The sequence below is a fragment of the Oreochromis aureus genome, linkage group 23 (assembly GCF_013358895.1).
Source record: "Oreochromis aureus strain Israel breed Guangdong linkage group 23, ZZ_aureus, whole genome shotgun sequence".
NCBI classification, from domain to species: domain Eukaryota; kingdom Metazoa; phylum Chordata; class Actinopteri; order Cichliformes; family Cichlidae; genus Oreochromis; species Oreochromis aureus.
In genome coordinates this window covers 40973893-40980058 of record NC_052963.1, presented here as the reverse complement: position 1 = coordinate 40980058, position 6166 = coordinate 40973893, and positions in this window count along the sequence as shown.

Sequence of the window (6166 nt, the reverse complement as noted above, 5' to 3'; positions counted from 1 at the left end):
TGAAGATTGATTTTATTCATTATATATTGGGTGCTGTGCAAAAGTTTAATACGCCTGATGATTTGGCTTTCAGCCCATTAATTAAGGTGAAATTTATGTCAGTAGAGTCCTCATAATCTCATATTGCAGGTTGCTAATCAGTATCATTGATTTATGTGCATTTTCCATATTCTGGTACACAGCCAGAAAACTGATTAAAGTCAGCACTGGCTAAAACTATACAAAGTATAGCTGATTTTATTTTCTCCAATCAGCAAAATATGTCAACACAATTCAACATAAACCATATGGTGCACTGTAAAATCATCATCACAGAGGCACCCCCATGACAACTACATGTCTACATTTTCAGATGGTGAACTGCTGCCTGCCCTCTTCAGACATTACATCCTCAAACAGTCTGTGTGCTGTGTGCTAAGCTGGGAGCCTTGAAGAACAAGATGTATTGTGTCTGGATATAATCAGGACTGAGGACATGAAGGAAGGAATGTAGCACAGTCTGATCTCTCCTGCAGACACGTAAGGAGGTGAAGGTGGGGGGTAGGGGGCACAGACTTTACAGAGAGTGACTCAGCATCTCGAAGTCATGCTCTTTTTGTCTCACGAGTACAATTAAATGATGTCTTTCCTCTGCAAACCGGTTGGAGAAAACATTGTAAGATTTAAGATTTTTTGGATGCTAAATAAGGCACACTTGATGAAGTAATGCCATTTGGAAATCGGTTTGACGCTTTCTCCCCCTCTCTCTCTCTATTATATTGTGTGACTGTTATTTAAGATCTGTGATCTATGATCTGGTTATAGTTATCTCCTGAAAATAAAAAGCACGCTTTTCTTTATACAAAAACTGCTTTTTACTTTTCTGCACCAATGGTATCACTGACATGATGAATACTTCATACCTTAAAAGATCAGTAATTCAGATAAAGCTTTCAATTTGAATCTATCTAGTGCACATCCTTTGTGTGTGTGTGTGTGTGTGTGTGTGTGTGTGTGTGTGTGTGTGTGTGTGTGTGTGTGTGTGTGTTCCTGTCTAGCTATCTTTGTGAGGACCGAAATCTCCATTCTACTATACTTGTGAGAACCAGCAGTCACTTGTGAGGACACACAACCCGGTCCTCACATTTTTGAAGGCATTTAAAGGCATTTTTGAGGCTCAAAATGTGGTTTTAGTGTCAGGGTTACAATTAGGTTATGGTTAGGTTTAGGGTAAGGGTTAGGGTTAGGCATTCATTTTTAATGGTTAGGGTTAAGGTAAGGGGCTAGGGAAACCATTATGTCAATGAGGGTCCTCACTAAGATAGCTGAACGGGGTTGTGTGTGTGGGGGTGGGTTGTTGTAACAGAGAGCCTGTTCATTGTCCTGTTTTCTGTAAGTTTCCACAATTCAGACCAAAATTTGGTCTGATGACTTAACTTGCCTTTCACCCATTTTCCTTTCCTCATGCAGCTTTATGTTTGGGTAAAACCAAATGATGCCTTTAGTCTGCATCAGCTGCCGCCAGCAGTTTAATATTGTAAATCTGTAATGGTGTGAGCAGCCATCTCGTGTCATTAAATCTGATTATGGCTCTTCATGGTCATACAACAGCCAAAGAATGAGACTATTTAACCAATCCAGGTGCAGCAAAAAATACTTTTCCCTGACTATGATCCTGTTTTCCAAGACCCTGATGCACCCATAATGACTGTTAAACAAATCAAAGACCAGTCTCATGAACACTATTAAGAACAAGAATGTGTAACCTGATTCAAACATCATCAAACCTTTATGAAATCCGGAGCAGAGAGTTCAGAGCTGCCTTCATCACAACCCTCAAGCTGAGGATTTCCTTCTTGAAAAAGAATCTGATATCCAACTGCTTTAACTTCAGGATTTGAGTGGCTTCATTCCAAATACCATTTAGACTGTTTTCTTTTTATTTACTGTTGTTGGACTTAAGACTGTGCTACACCCTGATCAGAGCTCTCTTGCTCTGTCTTTCTTGGTGTTTGAATCATTTTGGGCCTTTAATTTTTAGACAAAGTCCAATTCTAATTCAATCATCAGTCTGAAGCAGTGACTGACTGTTTGTAAATTATGCAAGGGCTAAATTAATGAACAAATAATGAATTAAAAGACTGTAAATATGAAAACTATAAACATAAAAAGTTAGAGACTGGACACAGGCTTAACTGTTAGCCTCGCTTACTCTGAAACTAACAATATTCTCCAACATGCTTTGAATTTATTTAGATCATGTGACAGACTTTTTTTTTTGACCAGCAGTGACTTTGTACTATTTTGTTGTCACCTGCTTGTTGTCAATCAAGCCACAACTTCAGCTGCATGCACCCCAGCTCAAGTGTAGTCTGGAGGAAATATCTCCAGACCAAGCCAGCCTGGCTCATTTTCCCATTTCCTTTGTACTAAGCTAACTTGCTGGTCGTAGATTCATATTTAAATTACACATATGAGAGCAGTATTAACCTTCTCATCTAATTTACAACAAGGAAGCAAAGAGGCTCAAAATACCTCATTAAAAATGGGACAGCACAGGATGAAATGCAGGTTTGTGAGTCAGAGAGTGATACTTGGCTGAAGCGTCAGCTGTGGTTTCAGTTGCCTGTCCACTAACGATCAGAGCTGAGTCTGGATTTGCATTTGAATGTTGCACAGTTATAGGGGATATCACAAACAAAAAAGCTATACTGTAAATTTGAGGAGGTTTTTTTTATAGGAAATGACACTGTTCTCACTTTAGGCACACTTAAATGACAAGCTCTATTAAAATAAGGAGCAGAGAAAGCAGGGAGTGGTGTTTTAAGTTTGGGCTAAGCATTTGCTTAGCTAATGAAAACCATCTTGGCTGGAGAGCTGGTCTTCCATCCATCCTTGGCGGATGAGTTACTAGACTAGGGTGGGTGCTGGGTTGTGGACAAGATGAAGCTAATGATGGATGAGGTTTGGCTCCACTCTGAGTCTAGTATCCCATCTGAGCCAGACCTTCTCCACACTGAATGTTGCCTCAAGCAAATAGTTAAACTGTCCAGTGGTCGAAGTGCTGCAATGAGAAGTCAAAGAAATTTATAGACAGTGGAATGCTCCTGCGATCATTTTGGCCTGTTTCTCACTGTCTGCAGCTTTGTTTATTAAGCCCATCCAGCCTACTGATTCAGACTTTCCACAATACATCATTTTCATTTCTATAATTGTTATTTTTTTACTCTCCAAAAACTCAAATCACTTGAGCTTATTTAATTTATTCCCCACATAAGCGCAGCATGTTTTGTCACCTTTCTCCATACCAAAGCGGAGCTGTTGGTTATGACTGTCAGTTTGTTAGTGCCACCTGAAACCTGCACACTGCCCGCTTCACTGTATAGCTTTTTTTGGCTGAAATCCTCTGCCACCTATTACATAACCTTAGGAATCCAACCTTTTAATAAGTAATTCTTGGAAGCACTGTTGAAAATAAACACCTTTGGTCATTTTCCAATCTAACCCTGCTGTATGAGGTGGAGGCTGCACAACTCGAGTCTACCTGTAATCAGCATAGCAAATTATTTCCAGCTGTGTTTTAATGTTGGGTTTGGGTTTATTTGTTTTAAGCTGGGTATTTCCAGACAAATGCTGCTATGATTCACTGTTAAACAATCCCTGAAGTTAAATTAACTTGTAGCTGTGATGCTGTTTTAATTTTTCATGTTCAGTAGTTTTCATGTGGAAGTGATTAATTAGTCATGCTTAGATAAATTGGTCTTCTACCAGACTGAATAACAGAGTATCATAGACTGTGATATCCTACTTCCTCAGTGAGTTGTAGTTTAAACATGGCACACAAATATTGCATTTGTCTAAATTATAGTTTAATTTGCAGAGAAGGGAAAACCAAATGTCTGTGCGAGTGATATTGAGAAAAGAAAATCAAAGAACACTCTCCATCCATTTTATTTCAGACTGTGAAGACTTATGAGAATTATCCCATCTCTTCCCTCACGTGTAATCTATCTATTTACAAAGTTTTTAAAGTTCACAGCTAGAAAGTTGTACAGAATGGCTTATAATGGTAATAATCTCTTTTTTGTATATATATAAATGCTACCTTTGCCATATAATATTGCACCCTTGTTGTTTTAAATGTTCCTGCAAACACCACTGGAAAAAAAATGGCTGTTGCCAATGGCAGAGTAAGGTGGAGATTATACTCAGTCACGCTCATGAATACAGACATCTGCAGAAACAATGGATGAGCGGTCAGAACTGTTATAGTTCTTTAAAATCTTCCTGAGGAGCACATGCAAAGGTGGTGCACTGTAGTGGAGTGTCTGGATGATTCTATTCTGTCACAAAAAGAAACAGAGATGTCATTTAGTGCTATAATACACTTTTAAACATAAAGTGGCAATGAAAAAAGAAATTAATTCATTAAGAAGTGCCAAAAATCTACAGTTCTTTGAACGGCAAATAAAGGCTGGTTCCAAAAGAAGGCAAAAAACCAACAGACAGTATAAAAGATTTGGCTGTGTTGCACAGAAAAACAAAACGCATTGTGAAGCAGAGGTAACATTGACCTAACATCTTGTGGATAGGCAAGCAGTTGTGTAGAGAGAGGTAGAAGTAGGCAAAGTGTAGAAGCTACCACCACTCACACAGTGCAATTAGGCTTGGTTGGCAATATATAGTGCGTATATAGCACTGTGCTGGATGGAGCGCAATTTAGTGATTTACCGACTACGTTCCTCTGTAATGCTGACATCTTGGTGACGGTGCTCAGTTAAAAAAAACAAAAAAAAACAGATGCAATGAGGAGCGGAAGGTCTGATTGTGAAAGTGCTCGCGTACTGGCTAATGTGTTGTCAATCCTTAGTCAAACAATAAGTCTCTAGCCAGTGAGTATTCCCTGGATAATTCTCCTTTTTGAAAATAATTGACCCTGATTTACAAAATAAACAGAATTTTTTTGTATTCACTATGACAAAAAATGACTGATTAAACCCATAAACGCACCAGGAAAGTGTTTACAGGTCAATAGCGAAAGCCATTTTTCCACAGTCTTCTGTAGGAGCTTAAGTTTTTTGCAACCATAACTATCGCCATCTGGTGGCCTCCAGATAGGATGCAGGTTTTTAAGGCACACTGACTTCATTTCCCTAATCAAGAAGCTATGTCTATCTTTTGTAATGGCTATGGTAAAAGCCTACAGGATCCTATGTTAAAGTGTGAAATTTACAGCTTTCACAAACACACACACAAAAAAGAATTTGTTCTCAGTGGCTCATTTCCCACTTTATAATAATTATACAGATGTTTCATTTTTGTTTATATATACATAATTTAATAATTTAAACTTTATTAAGGCTTGAAATGTCTCTACTTTGAGTGACAGGTGTGTTCTAATAGCAGCAGCAGTTGCTGGTCGCAACTGCTCTTTCTAATATTCAGTGTAAACATGTCTGAGATATTTTTTTTATTTGCACTGCAGATACACAGTTGGTCCAGGTATATATTAAAGGTACAGATTTTACAGTAATCTAGAGGACAACGCAGCAATTTCTTAGGAGCAAGGAGGCAGAAAGTTTGCTTGACAAGGAATCTCAAACTTTATCTTTCAGTACGACTGCACACAAAATCTAACTAGTGATATGACTCCGCTGAAGGAACACTGACAGTTGTTCATAAATGGCAGCTGGTAATATTTTTAAATATTAAACTGCAAGGAGAATGAGGTGAATCGTGACTTCAGGCACATTCCATACACAGTTTAGCTCAAATTTCTTTGCATTGGCTCGCCCTTGCTTTGCATCTACATTTGTAGAGCACCTACTCTTGACAAGATGCAGTTCCATTAGTTCTTCCTGTCCCTGACACATTTTCACAGTATTGCTATTCTGCCTTTCACTCGTGTTGCGCACTTACATGAGTCAGTTTCGCAAAATCACGATTCAGAACAAGTGGCCTCTGTTTTGCATCACTCCAGTCTAGACACTACGGCACATTACTTAAAGGCAAAACTACCACCTGCATAATTACTGGCTCAATAAAGTGATTGCAACAATTTGAATAATAGTTAAAGAAATGCAGGTTATCATTTAATGTGTGCGTTTTTGCTTTTTGCACATTACCATTTGAACAAATTTGTAGATCACAGAAACCTCAAATGTGGTACTACTCTAAAGGTCAGCTT